The sequence below is a fragment of the Triturus cristatus genome, chromosome 1_2, assembly GCF_964204655.1.
Source record: "Triturus cristatus chromosome 1_2, aTriCri1.1, whole genome shotgun sequence".
NCBI lineage: Eukaryota > Metazoa > Chordata > Amphibia > Caudata > Salamandridae > Triturus > Triturus cristatus.
Window position 1 is genome coordinate 388476422 of NC_140580.1, and position 18780 is coordinate 388495201.

An 18780-nucleotide genomic window follows, 5' to 3' on the forward strand; every position below is an offset into this window, starting at 1 on the left:
TCTCTCCTATTGGGTACAGCACATGTGGCATATTCTTTAATGAAAGACAAAACAGTATCATCTGAATCTGTTCCAAATGTGGGGGCTTCCTTGATCCATAACAGCATATGTATATGAGGAACACCTCTTGCTTGATACTCCTTTCTCCAAAAGAAATCCACAACTTCTCCAAGAAGAGGATTCTTTTTATTGCAGATGAAAGACATCATAGCTTCAAATCCATGATTAAAATATCTGCATTCATTAACAGGATCCAAAGAGCACAATTCTTCAGGTGTCTTGTATTCAATATTTTTTATATTGGAATTTGCCTCTCAAAGAAATTCAAGTAAATCATCCCAAGCGTACTCAGCACAGCTTAGTGTAAGGAACCATGTAGGAGTTCCTAAGTTCCGTAGCATACATTTCAGTTCTCCATGACGACGGTACCAATATTCGTTAGTCCCACGCTGACATGCCATCAGATTAATTAACTGAGATTCTAAATGATCATCTCTCTGATGCACTTTATCCATAAAATCCTTTGTAGTTACATTTTGCAGATGCATTCCAGTTTTTAAAATGCGATTTACTGCATATGAAAGTCCAGGTAAGTTATGTTATGTTATGTTAAAAACATTTATTAAGCGCACATACACCAACGGTTTCTTGGCGCTCGGGGAAAGGTCACGGCAGTGAACAGGAGGATTACTTTAATCGGTGTAGGACTGCGTGAACAACCAAGTCTTAAGCTGTTTTCGGAATTGGGCCAGAGAAGTTAGAAACCTGATCTCCGCCGGAAGGGAATTCCAGAACTGTGGAGCAAGGAAGGAGAATCTTAGTCCGCCATGCTTCTTTCGCTTAGCTATAGGGACTTCCAACAAGTTCAGATGGGAGGATCTAAGATTGCGAGAGGGGGTATAGCGGTGCAGACGCGCCGAGATGAAGATCGGACCAATGCCTTGTAAAGCTTTGAAGATGGTGCAACCCATCTTAAAAAGGCCACGCATGCTCACTGGAAGCCAATGTAGGCTTTTCATGAGAGGACTAACATGATACCATTTAGGCTGCGAGAAAATCAGCCTAGCTGCTTGGTTCTGAACCAGTTGGAGACGCTTGAGTTGATAGGCTGGGATGCCAACATACAATGAGTTGGCATAATCCAGGCGAGAGATCACAGGGGCAAGGGTGGCCAGGATCAGAGCCTCCCTGCTCAAAAATCTACTAATCTTCTTCAGTCTGCGCAACTGAAAGAAGCCAGCTGAAACAACCGAGCCGATCTGAGCCTTCATCGAGAGATCGTTGCTAATAATGATCCCCAGGCTCTTGGCGGAGGCAGTAGGCACCGGAGGATTACCGAGTTTAGGGGGCCAAAAATTAGAATGCCAGGGGTTTGAGGTACCTCCTGTCAGGATTAGGTCAGTTTTATCCGGGTTCAGCTTCAGCTGATTGTTGTTCATCCAGTCACTTATGAAGACCATCGTGCCTTGGACGTTGGCTTCAGATGAGGCAGAGATATTAATATTAAACACCAGTTGGAGATCATCTGCATAATTGAAAATTTAAACATTTTCTTTCCTCAGTGAGTGGATTAAGGGAAGAAGATAGAGATTAAACAGGAGCGGGGAAAGAGAAGAGCCCTGGGGAACCCCACAGGTGATGTCCCTTTTTTTTTGAGGAGAAACCAGCGAGGCGCACCGCTTGAGACCGATTTCTCAGAAAGGAGGAGAGCCACCCCATAGCCATGCCCCGAATTCCGGCATTAACGACACGGTCGATCAGGACATCATGATCGACCGTGTCAAAGGCTACGACAGGTCCAAAAAAATCAGGGCCTGAGGGGTGCCAGAGTCCGCCCCCTCCCTGAGCACATCCATAACAGAGTGGATGACTGACTCGGTCGAATGAGCAGGTCTAAATCCAGCCTGATGGGAGTCCATGATCTGAAACTGTTCAACAAAGGAGCTCAGGCAGTTGGCTACATGGGTCTCTAGGACCTTACCTAGATAGGGTAGTAGAGAGATGGGACGATAATTGCTCAGAACTGTTAGGTCAGCGCCCGGTTTTTTCAGGATTGGAATAATTGCAGCTCTTTTGAAGGAGACTGGGACCATATCTTGCTCCAGCGAGTTATTCAAAAATGATCTAGGCGGGTCTGGGCATATGGTGAATGCTTCCCGAAGAATATGAGGGGGACAGCAGTCCAGGGGAGAGCCTGAGGTGATCCTATTTAGTAGGGTCAAGAAAGTCTCCTCGGAGAGGGGAGGAATGCGGTCAAGATGATGTAGGCTCCGCTCGCTGTTGGGATCGTGAAAGACACTAGCCCCGGGAGGGATACTAGCCTTAATAGTGGCTATCTTCTCCATGAAAAATGAGTTTAGAGAGTCACATAGAAATTGAGAAGGAACAGGTTTAGGCGTGACTCTATCAGGTTTGGAGAGTTGTTCAGCTATAGAGAAAATCTCTTTGGATTTATTAGAGGCCGTAATTATTTTTTGCGAGAAGTAGTTGGTCTTGGTTAGAATAATCACATTTTTGTATTCTTTCATCAGGGTTAAATAAAAAACTTTTTTTTCTGAAAGATAGTGGCGACGCCATTGACGTTCGGCTTGTCTGAGTTCCAGTTTCTTTAATTTGAGGTCTTGGGGCAACTTGATCACTAGCTGACTTCATCCAGAGTTCAATACTCTCTGCCTGGGTCTGAAAATCTTCTAGGCCAGAGGGGGAAGAGCTCTTCAGGCAAGACCGGAACTGGTCCAAGTCTGCTCGTCTCCAGTTTCTAAATAGTTGGTTCCCAATTTGTAGGAGTTTAGGAGAAGGAATACATCGGAGAGTAAATCGAATCAGATAATGATCGGACCAGGCACACGGGGATATTAAAAGGGTAGAGATCTCTAAATTAGAGGTCCAAACTTGATCCAAGATATGCCCTTTAATATGGGTGGCCGTCCTCACGTGTGGGGTACAGTTCATCCCTGTAAGTAGATCAGTAAATTCTCTCGAACTAGGACTCTCCTGATTATCGGAGGGCCAATAATTGAAGTCCCCAATTATGAGAATTCTGGCATAATTGATGACAAGATGAGAAATCATCTCTCCCAGTGCTTGTGGAAAGTTGGGCATATTACCCGGGGGTCTATAGAAAAGGGCACAGATAAAAGGTGACTGAGGGGAATCGAATTTTAAAATCAAAAAATCCGTTAAAGGCAAACCAGTGGCCTCTAGGCTAGAAAACTGACGTTCCTTATGAATAATGGCAGCAACCCCGCCTCCGGCTCTCCCCAGAGGGCGGTTAGCCTGAAGGATATAGTAGCCATCAGGGACAGCTGCTAGGATGTCTGGGGCACAATCATTGGTCAGCCAAGTTTCCGTTAATAGGAGGAAGTCTGGGGCTTCGGATTGTAGCAGCAGTGAGATTTCAACTTGGTGTTTCACCAAGGATCGGGTGTTTAAATAACAAACTGTAAATCCTGTGACTTTCTGGGCCTTAGGAGAGGAAACGGTGGATCGTATATTTTTAATAGAGTGACTATCCAGAACAAGTTCTGGAAAGTCAGTTCGGTGTATGTAAATTTCCTCTTGTTCAAGAATACGTTTGTTTTCCTCGGGGATTTGAAAATTGTCCTGCCACGCTTTCAATACCTTAGGCGAGTACGACTTTTTGCTAAAATGGGCATTAGGAATTGCCCCTGGCCCTGGACGGCTGCGGACGGGCGCAGACGGGCTTGCCTTAGGCGCGCCTTTGGCGCGCCACCGGCGCGTCCGCTGCGCGTACGAGAAAGCATTTAGTTTTTAACTTCCCACAATCCCGCCAAGCAGCCCGCCAATCAGCATGAAGTGGGGGTGGTTCTGGAGGATGGAGGAAGTAAGCCTGGCGCGTTTCTCCATACAATCGGCACCAGGTAGCCGTGACGGACCGGAAACGTAAGCTCAGGCAAGTGAACCGCTGTAAATGAGAGCGGATGTGAAATGAAATGGAATGTGCAAAACACGCAATGATTTTTTAAAAAGTGACGATCTTTAAGATAAATATTGACAAGTTAAAAACACAGTCAGACACTTTCTTTTAAAAGCGATCAGATGTGCCCCAGCCCTGCCAACCGAACTTAATCCGCTGCGCAGAGCAAAGCCTCCCATTTTTAACTGCCCACAATCCCGCCAAGCAGCCCGCCAATCAGCATGAAGTGGGGGTGGTTCTGGAGGATAGCGGAAGTAAGCCTGGCGCGTTTCTCTGTACAGTCGGCACCAGGTAGCCGTGACGGACCAGAAACGTAAGCTCAGGCAAGTGAACCGCTGTAAATGAGAGCGGATGTGAAATGAAATGGATTTGTGCAAAACACGCAATGATTTTTTAAAAAGTGACGATCTTTAAGATAAATATTGACAAGTTAAAAACACAGTCAGACACTTTCTTTTAAAAGTGATCAGATGTGCCCTAGCCCTGCCAATCGACCTTAATCCTCTGCGCGGAGCAAAGCCTCCCGTTTTTAACTGCCCACAATCCCGCCAAGCAGCCCGCCAATCAGCATGAAGTGGGGGTGGTTCTGGAGGATAGAGGAAGTAAGCCTGGCGCGTTTCTCCGTACAATCGGCATCAGGTAGCCGTGACGGACCGGAAACGTAAGCTCAGGCAAGTGAACCGCTGTAAATGAGAGCGGATGTGAAATGAAATGAATTTGTGCAAAACACGCAATGATTTTTGAAAAAGTGACGATCTTTAAGATAAATATTGACAAGTTAAAAACACAGTCAGGCACTTTCTTTTGAAAGCGATCAGATGTGCCCCAGCCCTGCCAACCGACCTTAATCCCTTAATCCCTTAATAAATCACTTTCAAACAGAAGATGAAACATATAAGAGATACATTGTCGAAATCTTGGATCCTCTGCATATAATCTTGTTGTCCGATATTCAGATGCTGGAATCTGCACAGGACGTTCATCGTATCGTCCACCTTTTCCTGTTGAAACAACTGCGGGAAACAACGAGCTTCCAAGCTCTCTTCCCATACACTCATGGGACTTCCTCTTGCTTTTTTCATTTGGAACAACTCAATCATATTCCCCATCACTTCTTTGGAATGAAGTGGATGTACACTGTAATGTTCATAGATTTCTTCACATCTGGACATGTCCACTTTTTCAATTTGTCCACTTAATGTTTCAGTATCTTCTGCTAAATCTATTTCTTCTTCTCCTACCAACACATTTCTATAGTACTCATTATGTTTTATCAGATACAATGTTGCCTTTTGCCCTTTTCTAACATTCACTAACTCTTGCCAGATTTTCTAAGAGAAAAATGGAAACTATAACAGCACCCCAACTGTCAGACCAAGAATTGTATCTACCTCATTGTCTGCCCATGTGGCCTTAGATACATCAGCATGACCACGAGGCCTATCAAGACATGAGGCCTATCAAGACAAGAATAAATGAACACTACATCAATGTCAGGTGCCATCACCTTACCACCAGGCTAAGTGCACACTACGTCGAGGTCAACCATACTCCTGATGACATTAACTGGATTATACTAGAAACTATACTAGGGGAAAACATATCCACCAGACTCTTCAAGAAAGAACAACAGTGAGTCTTTATGCTCAAGACTTACGCCACCTGTCTCAATGTTGAGATCCTGTGGGTTGAGATGGTCACTAAACAGTACCTCTGCTGTACATCCAGACATGGGTAGGGCCTGTCTCTACGAACTTGATTACTATACAGTTTAATCCAATCACTCTCTACTTTGACATACCCACAGATAGGTATCCTGAAAGTCTAGGTTGACAACACACTGTTCAGACCCCCCAGGATATTGCAGCATAGATTTGCAAATTTTGTGGCACAAAAAATTAAATTTAGCGCCATTATTGCAGCACTTTATTTTACTAGTAATCATTCCTTTTCAGTCTTAAATCAACGGGAAGTATTTTAGCAGAGTATTCTACTTTCAAATAGGCATTTTTGAAGTGTTTGAGAGTATTTGTTTGCTATGCTAAGTCAACGAGTCCTGTAATGGCTGGCAGCAACATTTTGTCTCATGTTGCTGGCAGTCAATCAGAGAACATGCATCCGCAGGAGCGATATGGCCCATGGGAAATAAAGATCCCAGGGCCAATCATAACTCTCTACTTATAAATTGGTGTGCCTGCGAGGATCTAAGACCCTCTTGCAAGCCTAAATGCACACCCGCTGGGTCCCGAAACAGGAAGAGAGGGGAAGCATTGGTGCCCAACGCTGTGCCCTGCTTTCTGTCTACTCTCGCCCCAGAACAGGGTGCAGGCACCCCTACCCTGACCAGTGGCATCAACCCTTCCAGTCTCCCACCACTTACCCTGCTTATAAACCTATACTATGGTTTGCTGTAATTCAATTCTCTTCCGGCTGCTCATGCACTTAAAACTGTGCAGTAAACAACAAGTTACACACATGATTATACTGGCTGACTACCCCCCCTCGCCCCCACCTTCCACCTACCACAACCCCTTCCTCCAGGGCACTGGTCCTAAAAAAAAAGCTCCTCCCCTCCCCTGCTCTGTCAGCTGAGCAGCGCCACCCGCCTGGCAAAGTTGCCACGCCCGCAACAGGAAAAAATAAAATAGTAATAGCTTTCAGTTATTACCATTTTATTTTCCTTATAATGCCAATTTCGCGATTATTTAGCTAATCGTGAAATCCTGAAAGGTATGATTCAATGGCCCTTAAATCAGACAGGTTCTTGGATGGTTACCTAAACTTTGTATAAACACGAAGGATAGAAAACTATACATCCTGTTTAGGTGCGGTACTCTGCCCTTGTATGATTTCACAGGCAAATGGGTAAGCAACTTAGTGTCATCCCGGTGCTGCCATGGCTGTGAAACCCCCAAGGAATTCCTAGCACATGTAATGTTTGCTTGCCTGATAAATGTGATACCCAAAACTAATGGGCTAAGTCCAATTTGCAAACAATTTGGAACTAAAAATCACAAGGACGCATTGTGAATTCTGAAATCTGATGCTAGGCCACTTTTTGCATGTGCGGTGGCCTAGTTTCTTGGTAAGATGTGGGGAATCAGGAACAGAGCACAGAGGGCGAGTGAGAATTGATTTTATGTAATTATTTAACTATATTTATGTGCCCTTTGTCACCTGAGCAAGTGTGACTCATACGAATTTAAAGACAATGGATGGTGACTGTTCCTTGAAAAAGAGCAAAACTCTCTAACCTATTCTGGTCGAGATTTGATGCCTCAACTGCGGCACCTCCTAACAAAAGACCTCGCGGGGCCTGTGGGGGACTGCAGAGCCACCCCCATGAGGAGCAACACCCGATGATGAAGCACGACACCCGCCAGGGTGTGTGAGGGCACCAATTCTAAAAGGAAGAATTCTCCCACCTATTTCTTGTTCTTGGTCCCGTCGATCACTGTTTTTCTCTTGCAGACATCATATCTCGACCAGGATAGGTTAGAGAGTTTTGCTCTTTTTCTAGGAACAGTCACCATCCATTCTGCTTACAATTACTCTTGGGAGCACTGGTGCTGGACCTGATCCTTTTTCTTTATAACTGCTCCCAGTCCCTCCCTCTTTGCATTGTGTTATATATCATATGAATTTAAGTCTAATATACAAACTGCCTATTTTTAGTAACTACATCTGCTTGATTTCATATGTTTATGGAAAGCTGGCTTTTTAAATAATCTTCTGAATCATTTTATGGTATTGTTTTATTCTTGTGTTTTAAAGTACGGATATTGGTATTGTATTGTGAGCACTGTATGGTATACAATTATTGTCTCTGTGACACCAGCCTGATGCACTGGCTCACATATTTGTTAGGTACGAAACAATGACTAAAGGCAAAGACTGAGCAGTATAGCAAAAATAGTAGGGGTAATAGCACCTGAGTCTGATCTTGCCATGCTTCACCCACAGAGAGATATGCCTGCACCAAAAGGGGGCATCTAAGGACACTGCAGGGAGACATACTAAAGTACTCTAGTACCAGGACACTAAAATTGCATTGTGTGCATACCTTTGTGTAGTGCTTAATTTTTGTGCTCATTAAAGTGCTTTTCTTCTTGAAAGTCAATCACTGTGCTGGTTTTTCATTTATTATCCTAGTGTGTGTTTGTTGAGAACCCCCTCCACACACACTAGCTCCCTCAAAGGCCTGTGACTTTGCTATTTGCTATAGCTTCCACTAAGAGTCAAGTTCTGAAGAGGGTGTACTTGACCCAGCTTCCAAAGGCATGGTGGATTGGACCTAGGGACATCAGCGACAAACTATCTCAACTCCACAGTCAAAGCCCAGTAGCCTCTGAAAAGGGTGTAATGGCACTTTAGCAGCATTTTCATTGCTTTAGCTTATCATAAACAACTGCATGTGTCTATGTGCTTAAGGACGGAAATAGGTCACAGATACTTCAATAGGGGATTGACCTCAGCAGAACTACGCATAGGAATAAGTCAAACACATGTCTAATTTGCAGGTTGGCAAATGTATGGTCTAAATTTCGACCAGATCTTATAACATGTTATTGGATTTGGGGCTACAGCAGTGTTAGACCTGTCAGCCCTTTGGCAGTTCCCTCCTCATTTTTTTTTTTTGTGTGTCCCTTTTCCCCTTCTCATTTTTTCTGTCTACCAAACTTTTTGGGGTGCTGATGTAGAGGTTCTGGGCGCCTCTTCCTCATCACATGAGGGAAAGGCGCAAGGTGCTCCACTGAGGTAGATAGATGAGGAAGGTAGGATTCACAAAATGGTAGCTCCAACTGTCACCTCAGCACCCGGGCCATGACTGCCATGGGAGGTTCCAGAACCTTCTGGACCCCTCTGGCAAGTCCAGCCCAAGGTGATAAATAGAGGTGGCAGGAGGGCGGCCATTTTAGAATCAAGTTGGGCTGTGGAGTCAGTCAGGAGTGAGGCACCTGAGTGGAGAGGTGGTTGCGCTGGACTGGGAGTGGACAGATCCTAGGGTCTGCGTGAGTCCCCTACTTAGCTGACACCACCCTCTACAATTTGACCAGTCCCTGAACTCAGCCAATGACTCTGGAAGGCATTGTTTCTTTTCTAGTCAAGGGTCCCTAGCGTAATCTAAAAGCCTGTAGAGGAATCACGGGGAAGAATTGCCGTTGGGACTGCCTTGACCTCCATGGTTGTCAATTGGGAATCTGACCTCCCTCAGTGGTGAAACAACGGAACACCATCGTGGGCTTAGGGCATGGAGTGGTGCCAAATATTCCCCGGGCTAGTGGATCTGCTCACCTGGTTTACTGTGAGCCACCCCCCCTTATTCTCCGCCTACAGGCACTAGCCCCTATCTAAGAACCTCACCTCCAGTCATTCCGAGGCGAGGGGCTGACTGCGGGTCCCCGGTGGAGGCCTGGGAGAGAGCCGTGGGGTCTGGTGAGGTGCTGGGGCTCTCCGGTGTTGTCTGCATCCATCGCGCGTGTCAGCTGTGAGGAGAGCTGACAACGCACCGATCATCTGACTGGAGAAGCCGCGGCCAGGAAGCCGAGTCAGGGCTGGCCTAGAAGTTGACGCCGGGTCACGTGAGCCGGGCCATCAAGGAAGTGCGCCCCTCCCAGCAGCCGTGAGACGAGGCCGCACCCCCCACGAGTCGCGCTGCGTTTGGGAGCGGCGGAAGTGACTGACGGAACCAGGGCTGCGCTCCCGCAAGTCGCGCTGCGGTCGGCAGCGACGGAAGCGCCTGGCAGAGTGAGAGAAGCCGGGAAGTGCCCCAGGAGAATTTAATCGGTGAAGCTCACCTCACGGGAAATCCCTTGAGGGTGGGGGTAGTCTAGAGGTGTTTCTCCCTTAACCCCAGTCAGGACGCCCCCCCTTGCTGTGGAGATCAACGAGTCCCGCTGCCGGAGGAGGACCTCAAGCCTATGAAGTAAGCTGGGCCTTGGAGGGGCGGGGAGTCCGTCTTTTGACTAAGGGGAAGGGAGCGCTGAAGTATCTTTGCGCGAGACTGAACTAAGGGGAGTACAGATCTCCAGTGCTAAGAACAACCGTCTCCAGTCTGGTAAAAACCGGGACTTAAAGATACGGCTAGGGCGTGGTGGTTTCGCCCCTATGTCACACCTAGATTTCAGGTGAACTGTTTGAAGGGCCCCCTTTGGTTGCCAGCAGAAAGCAACCTCCAGCTGAATACCTCATAGGCAGAGATTGGATCGGGTTGGCAGGATAGGAGCCAGGAGGTTTAGCTGTGGGGGGAATGTTTAGAGGAGTCTAAATGTGCTTTTGGGAATGTGGGTTGAAACTTACCATGTAGAAATGTAACTAGGTCTTCTAGATTTAAGGCGGAAGGAGAAACTCAAAGGGTGTTTTAGAGACTATTCTATGAACTGTAATGTTGGAACATTAATGTCATTCTAAACACATGTGAAATGTCGTTTTCTGTTATGCGGAACTGAGAATTCTTGTAACGTAAGAAAAGTGGAAGAATTCTAGTAAACGTTAAAATATATTCAGCGTAGTGTCCTTTTTGAGTGGTGTCATGCTGGATTGCGGACTGAGGAGGATGCAAGCACGAAACGCCATGTTGATAAGGACGCCTGTTAACGGAAGCCATGCTACCCCTAGGACATAGGTCCAACAAGTTGGTGCTCAGCGGTGGGATTACTTATTCAGTGCTTGCATCCGCTTAGTGGCAGTTTAGCGCGCATCACCACCTACACTGGATTGTTTTGACTGGAGTTTTCTCCAGATTGTTTTCCTAATTGGAGGTTTTTAAAATTGTCCTGTGTATATTTCCTTTCTTGGGAAAGTCTTCCAGAGTAACGTTCTTGTTGACTGTGTTGGGGTCCCATCTGGTAGGATGGAATTCGAATTGGGTAGGCTGGAGGAGTATACAGTGGCCCAATTGAAGGAATTCTGTCAGGAACGGGAGGTATTCTTTAAGCAGGGGGCGAAGAAGACAGAGCTCCAAGCAAGCTTAAGAGCCTGGGTTATGGCCCACCCTAGCGGGAAACGGGAGGAAGAACCCGGACTAGACCCCCTGGAAGAACCGGAAGTCCTTTTTCCCCCTGGGAGCGGTAATATGGACGTTGGGTCCAGAGCCCCATCAAGAGTGGGTAGTAGCGCCTCAGAGGGGAGCCTGTCCTCTGCGGATCGAGTTGATCGGAGGGAGGAGAGGCAGTTTAGAATGGATCTGGCCCGGTTGGAAAAAGAGAGGGAGGAGAGGAGGTTCCGCCATGAGCTCCATTTAAAGGAGTTAGAGCTCAAAGCCCTTCAATTTGGAACCCCCAGCAGTCCTAATGGTGGCAGCATACCGAGAGAAATCCCGAGGGAGTCCAGGCCCTACCTGCCCAAGGATGTAGTCACCAGCTATGGTTTCGGGGATGACATTGTAAAATGGCTGGCTGCCTATGAGGTCTCTCTAAGAGCCCATGGGGTCCCCGAAGCCCAGTGGGGGTGTGGCCTATATAGGTATATGCCTCCGGTCGGGAGGAATGCCTTGCTAGCATTGGAACAGCCAGACCAGACCAAGTACCCCGTCATGAAGGTCGCCCTAGTGAGAAAATTTCGGCTGACCCCTGAAAAATTCAGGCAGAGGTTTCGGGGCAGTCAGAAGTTGGCCACCCAGAATTGGGTGGACTTCTTGGACTATGCCAAGAAGGCCTTAGAGGGCTGGGTGCAGGGCAGTGAAGTCAAGGACTATGAGGGACTGTACAATTTAATTTTAAAGGAGCACCTCCTCGAGAAAAGTTTTCCGGAGCTGCGTCAGCACCTGGTGGACAGCAAGCTAACTAATCCCAGGAAGCTTGCAGAGGAGGCGGATATCTGGGCAAGTACCCGGGTATCTTCAAAAGGGACTGGAGGGAATTTCCAAGGGGCTGGACAGGGCGCCCCCCAGAAGAAAGAGGGGGGAGACAAAAAGAGGGAGTTCTCTAAAGGCCCCCAAAAGAGTTCACCAGGGAAGGGAGTAGGATTCCCTCCTAAGGTTGGCCCCCACAAACCCCCTTATCCTGACCGTGGTCAGCAGCCTAGGGTTGTCCGATGTTATGAGTGTGATGAGGTTGGGCACTATAAGGGGGATGCCAAGTGTCCCAAGAGACCACACCCTCCCATTGGAGGAAAGACCCCTGGGGTGGAGAGTGTAGTGTTCGGGGAGGAGTTGCCCCTAGAGAAGGGAGGTGAGTGGGCAGGGCTAACCTTGGTGTCCTTAGGGGATTGTGAAATGGTTCCTAAGACCCAGATGCCCTCGAATACTACTAAGTACAGGCAATGGGTCACCATCAATGCCCAGAGGGTGGAGGCTCTGAGGGACACAGGAGCCAGCATGACTATGGTAAGGAGTCAGCTGGTGTCCCCAGAGCAGGTGGTTCCCCATGTAGTCCACCCGGTTGTGATGGCTGACAACCGAGAGGGTCACTATCCGGTGGCCCAGATTCCCTTTGAGTGGGGAGAGGTTGCGGGTCCTCTACGAGTTACGATAAGCCCTGCCATGCCGGTCGACTACCTGTTGGGAAACGACCTTGAACACTCGGCGTGGAAGGAGGTTGAGTTCAGGGCCCACATGGAGATGTTGGGGACCCCTGAGTGGACGTGTGCCCACACTCGGTCCGTGACTACCCGAAGAGGGGATTCACAGAGGTTGGAGCCTGGGACAAAGGCCCAACCAGCTGCCGGAAAGGGTAAACAGGGACGGGGGAAGCCTGACCCGGCATCTGACCCTCCAAAGGTGGATGGGGCAACTGAAGTGGTCCCGGAGTCTACGGAGGGGGGTGTAACTTCCCTGGAGGGCTTACCGACCCCTGCAGATTGGCAGGTGGAGGGAGGACCTACTAGGGAAGAGTTTTGTCGGGCCCAGAAGGAGTGCCCTACCCTTGAGGGTTTACGGCGGCAGGCCGAAGCCCAGGCAGCGGGTAACGATTTGGGGAACTTCCACATATACTGGGAAGATGGACTCCTTTATGGCGAACCCAAGGCTCCGGTGCATGGTTCATCCCGGGCCTTGGTAGTTCCCCAGCGTTACCGAGCCTTCCTATTGGGACTGGCTCACGAAATACCCTTGGCAGGACACTTGGGGCAAGACAAGACCTTTGCTCGACTTGTCCCTCATTTTTACTGGCCTCAGATGAGGATTACGTCTGATACTGTTTGTAGGACGTGTGTAACCTGCCAAGCTAGTGGGAAGACAGGGGTGAAGCTGAAGGCTCCCCTGGAACCACTGCCTGTCGTTGGTACCCCCTTTGAAAGGGTGGGCATCGACATTGTCGGGCCATTGGATCCACCAACGTCTGCCGGTCACAGGTTTATCCTGGTTCTGGTGGATCATGCCACACGGTACCCAGAGGCTATCCCTCTGAGGACCATTACTGCACCTGCGGTGGCACGGGCCCTTATGGGAATTTTTACCCAGATGGGATTCCCCAAGGAGGTGGTGTCGGACAGAGGTACCAACTTCATGTCGGCATACATGCGGGCTATGTGGAAGGAGTGTGGAGTCACTTACCGGTTCTCCACCCCTTATCACCCCCAGACCAATGGTCTGGTGGAAAGGTTTAACAAGACCTTAAAGGGCATGATCCGGAGTCTGCCCGAGAGCCTGCGGAGGAAATGGGACGTCCTCCTACCTTGTTTGCTGTTTTCTTACAGGGAGGTACCACAGAAGGGAGTGGGCTTCAGCCCCTTCGAACTGTTGTACGGGCACCCTGTGCGTGGACCACTCAGCCTGGTGAAGGATGGATGGGAAAAGACTCCCAGAAAACTTCCCCCAGATGTGGTGAGCTACATGCTGGCCTTTCGTAGCCAAATGGCTAGGTTGTGGAAGCAAGCTTCAGAAAACCTAGAAGCCAGCCAAACGGTCATGAAGGAATGGTATGACCGAAACGCTCACCCGGTGGAGCTGGAGCCTGGCCAGAAGGTGTGGGTGATGGAACCTGGAGAGCTTAGCGCCCTCCAGGATCGCTGGTCAGGTCCCTTTGAGGTGGTTGAGAAGAAGGGCAAGGTTACCTACGTGGTAGATCTTAAGACCCCCAGGCAGCCCCATCGGGTGCTCCATGTCAAACGCCTCAAGCCTCACCAAGAGAGACCCGAGGTCACGTTAATGATGGTGACTGATGGGTCAGAGGAAGAGGAAAGTGAACCTCTTCCCGATCTGTTTGCGTCCCAAGAGAAGGATGGATCGGTGGAGGGAGTGATCCTTTCACCGTCACTAACTCCTGAACAACGGAAGGACTGTCGCCAGGTACTGGAACAGTTTGCTTCCTTGTTCTCCCTTATCCCGGGAAGGACTCATCTGTGTACCCATGACGTGGACACAGGGGACAGCCCACCTGTGAAGTCCAAGTCCTACCGACTGTCGGATAAGGTGAAGGCTAGCATCCATGAGGAAGTTACCAAGATGCTAGAGCTAGGAGTAATAGAGCATTCAAGTAGTCCCTGGTCCAGTCCGGTGGTACTGGTACCCAAAGCTGCCCCACCGGGCACTACCCCAGAACTCCGGTTCTGTGTGGATTACAGGGGACTGAACTCAGTGACAAAGACAGATGCTCATCCTATCCCAAGAGCGGATGAGCTCATTGACCGGTTGGGAGCTGCCCAATATCTCAGTACCTTTGACCTTACATCCGGGTACTGGCAGATCTCCTTGACGGATGGAGCGAAGGAAAGGTCAGCCTTCTCCACACCCGAGGGTCACTACCAGTTCTGTGTGATGCCCTTTGGGCTACAGAACGCCCCTGCTACATTCCAGCGATTGGTGAACCAGGTCCTCTCTGGAATGGAAGCCTTTTCAGTTGCGTACCTGGATGACATTGCTGTCTTCAGCCGCAGCTGGGAGGACCATCTGTGTCACCTCCAGGCCGTTCTTCAGGCTTTGCAGCAGGCAGGTCTGACGATCAAAGCCAGTAAGTGCCAGATTGGGCAGGGGTCGGTAGTGTACCTCGGTCACTTGGTGGGTCGGGGTAAGGTGCAACCCCTCCAGGCTAAGATCGAAACCATCATGGCCTGGGAGCCCCCCAAGACGCAGACGGAGGTCCGGGCCTTCTTGGGCCTCACTGGTTACTACCGACGCTTTGTCAAGGGATACGGTACCATCGTGGCCCCCTTGACTGAGCTCACTTCCAAAAAGCACCCTCGACGGGTAATATGGACCGAGGGATGTCAACAAGCCTTTGACACCTTGAAAAAGGCCATGTGTGCGGCACCTGTTCTCAGGGCCCCTGACTTCGCTAAGGAGTTCATCGTCCAAACAGATGCATCGGAGCACGGTATCGGGGCAGTGCTGTCGCAACTCAATGACGAGGGTCTAGATCAACCGGTGGTTTTCCTGTCCAGGAGACTACTCCCCCGGGAACAGAGGTGGAGTGCAATCGAGAGGGAGGCTTTTGCGGTGGTGTGGGCTCTGAAGAAGCTGCGGCCATACATGTTTGGCTCGCACTTCCTGGTTCAGACCGACCACCGGCCCCTCAGGTGGCTGATGCAGATGAGGGGCGAGAATCCCAAGCTGTTGAGGTGGTCCATTTCCCTACAGGGGATGGACTTTAGGGTGGAACATCGCCCAGGAGCGGACCACGCCAATGCTGACGGTCTCTCCAGGTATTTCCGCCTTAGTGAAGAGGACTCCCAAGGGGTTGGGTAGCTCTCCCCACTTTCAGCTGGGGGGGACGCGTGTTAGACCTGTCAGCCCTTTGGCAGTTCCCTCCTCATTTTTTATTATTTTTTTTTGTGTCCCTTTTCCCCTTCTCATTTTTTCTGTCTACCAAACTTTTTGGGGTGCTGATGTAGAGATTCTGGGCGCCTCTTCCTCATCACATGAGGGAAAGGCGCAAGGTGCTCCACTGAGGTAGATAGATGAGGAAGGTAGGATTCACAAAATGGTGGCTCCAACTGTCACCTCAGCACCCGGGCCATGACTGCCATGGGAGGTTCCAGAACCTTCTGAACCCCTCTGGCAAGTCCAGCCCAAGGTGATAAATAGAGGTGGCAGGAGGGCGGCCATTTTAGAATCAAGTTGGGCTGTGGAGTCAGTCAGGAGTGAGGCACCTGAGTGGAGAGGTGGTTGCGCTGGACTGGGAGTGGACAGATCCTAGGGTCTGCGTGAGTCCCCTACTTAGCTGACACCACCCTCTACCATTTGACCAGTCCCTGAACTCAGCCAATGACTCTGGAAGGCATTGTTTCTTTTCTAGTCAAGGGTCCCTAGCGTAATCTGAAAGCCTGTAGAGGAATCACGGGGAAGAATTGCCGTTGGGACTGCCTTGACCTCCATGGTTGTCAATTGGGAATCTGACCTCCCTCAGTGGCGAAACAACGGAACACCATCGTGGGCTTAGGGCAGGGAGTGGTGCCAAATATTCCCCGGGCTAGTGGATCTGCTCACCTGGTTTACTGTGAGCCACCCCCCCTTATTCTCCGCCTACAGGCACTAGCCCCTATCTAAGAACCTCACCTCCAGTCATTCCGAGGCGAGGGGCTGACTGCGGGTCCCCGGTGGAGGCCTGGGAGAGAGCCGTGGGGTCTGGTGAGGTGCTGGGGCTCTCCGGTGTTGTCTGCATCCATCGCGCGTGTCAGCTGTGAGGAGAGCTGACAACGCACCGATCATCTGACTGGAGAAGCCGCGGCCAGGAAGCCGAGTCAGGGCTGGCCTAGAAGTTGACGCCGGGTCACGTGAGCCGGGCCATCAAAGAAGTGCCGCCCCTCCCAGCAGCCGTGAGACGAGGCCGCACCCCCCACGAGTCGCGCTGCGTTTGGGAGCGGCGGAAGTGACTGACGGAACCAGGGCTGCGCTCCCGCAAGTCGCGCTGCGGTCGGCAGCGACGGAAGCGCCTGGCAGAGTGAGAGAAGCCGGGAAGTGCCCCAGGAGAATTTAATCGGTGAAGCTCACCTCACGGGAAATCCCTTGAGGGTGGGGGTAGTCTAGAGGTGTTTCTCCCTTAACCCCAGTCAGGACGCCCCCCCTTGCTGTGGAGATCAACGAGTCCCGCTGCCGGAGGAGGACCTCAAGCCTATGAAGTAAGCTGGGCCTTGGAGGGGCGGGGAGTCCGGCTTTTGACTAAGGGAAAAGGAGCGCTGAAGTATCTTTGCGCGAGACTGAACTAAGGGGAGTACAGATCTCCAGTGCTAAGAACAACCGTCTCCAGTCTGGTAAAAACCGGGACTTAAAGATACGGCTAGGACGTGGTGGTTTCGCCCCTATGTCACACCTAGATTTCAGGTGAACTGTTTGAAGGGTCCCCTTTGGTTGCCAGCAGAAAGCAACCTCCAGCTGAATACCTCATAGGCAGAGATTGGATCGGGTTGGCAGGATAAGAGCCAGGAGGTTTAGCTGTCGCGGGAATGTTTAGAGGAGTCTAAATGTGCTTTTGGGAATGTGGGTTGAAACTTACCATGTAGAAATGTAACTAGGTCTTCTAGATTTAAGGCGGAAGGAGAAACTCAAAGGGTGTTTTAGAGACTATTCTATGAACTGTAATGTTGGAACATTAATGTCATTCTAAACACATGTGAAATGTCGTTTTCTGTTATGCGGAACTGAGAAATCCTGTAACGTAAGAAAAGTGGAAGAATTCTAGTAAACGTTAAAATATATTCAGCGTAGTGTCCTTTTTGAGTGGTGTCATGCTGGATTGCGGACTGAGGAGGATGCAAGCACGAAACGCCATGTTGATAAGGACGCCTGTTAACGGAAGCCATGCTACCCCTAGGACATAGGTCCAACAAGCAGCAATAACTGGGAAGAAGACTTTATCACTTATGAAGCAATCCATACCAGTGACTAATTCACCAGTGGCCCACAGTCTCAAAGCAGTTAGCAAGAGAGAGCATGAGCTGCTGAAGACCTGGTGTCATCAGAACGTAACAGACCCAATTATAGGACCCACCAATTTGACAGAAGATGAAATATTTACCAATCTACAAAGAATATATCATTTAAACTGCTATGGTATGTGGAAAGGGTCAAACATTGCTCAAGGAAAAGATACTCACAGGGTTTATCTCTGCTGAACTGTTCTTATTTGCTTCCGGGAATAGTGGAGCAAGTGAAACCTAAAGTTAGAAAAAAGATTCAGCCTGTAAAAGGCCACACTTAATCAAACACAATTGAGGCTTGCATGCTTCAGGTCTGCATGAAAACGCTGAGTTACAGCAACAGATATTATATTGTAAGTCAGATTGATTAATGACACAAAAGGGGAAGAAAGATGAAAAGCAGAAGCATTTACCAATTATGACAGATACATTTCATAATGGCTTAGTTTGATTTTCTGTTATTGGCAACAAATACAAATTCTGTAAATGTTCACTTCATGCTTCTAATCTACAGGATTAAGCCAAAAAGAATGTGAGCTGCAATAGCTCAGCTTTCCATGGCAGGAGACAGGACTGCTGAAGCTTTCTGCCACCCAGCTGCCCCACCATCCCAGCTGCCAAGCCCTGATTTCTTGGGCACTTTTGTAAAAAGCGTGACCTTTTTTAAGAAGTGCAGATTTTGCAAATATTTAGCAAATCACGAAATCCTGGAGGGTCTGACTGTTCTCAATCCTCTATTCATACTCTAGCTCACATGACCTAGCAAATATCCTCCACACACCCAAAAAATAATGGAGGAATTCCTTGTCACAATTAAGACACATAACCCATGCCATCTGGTCAATGGACTGGTAACACAGAATGTCCGGTGTACATAGACATATCATGTCGTAGATTGTACTGTTCACCTACACCTTTGAGGTATAGGAACTTCCTCAATTCAGGACACCCAGGACTTAGTTATTGCATTTATCTGGATGTGTACCCCGTAGGGGCACTTGGCTGTTTCATGTAACTGGACATGGGTTCATTCACTTTGCTGATTATGG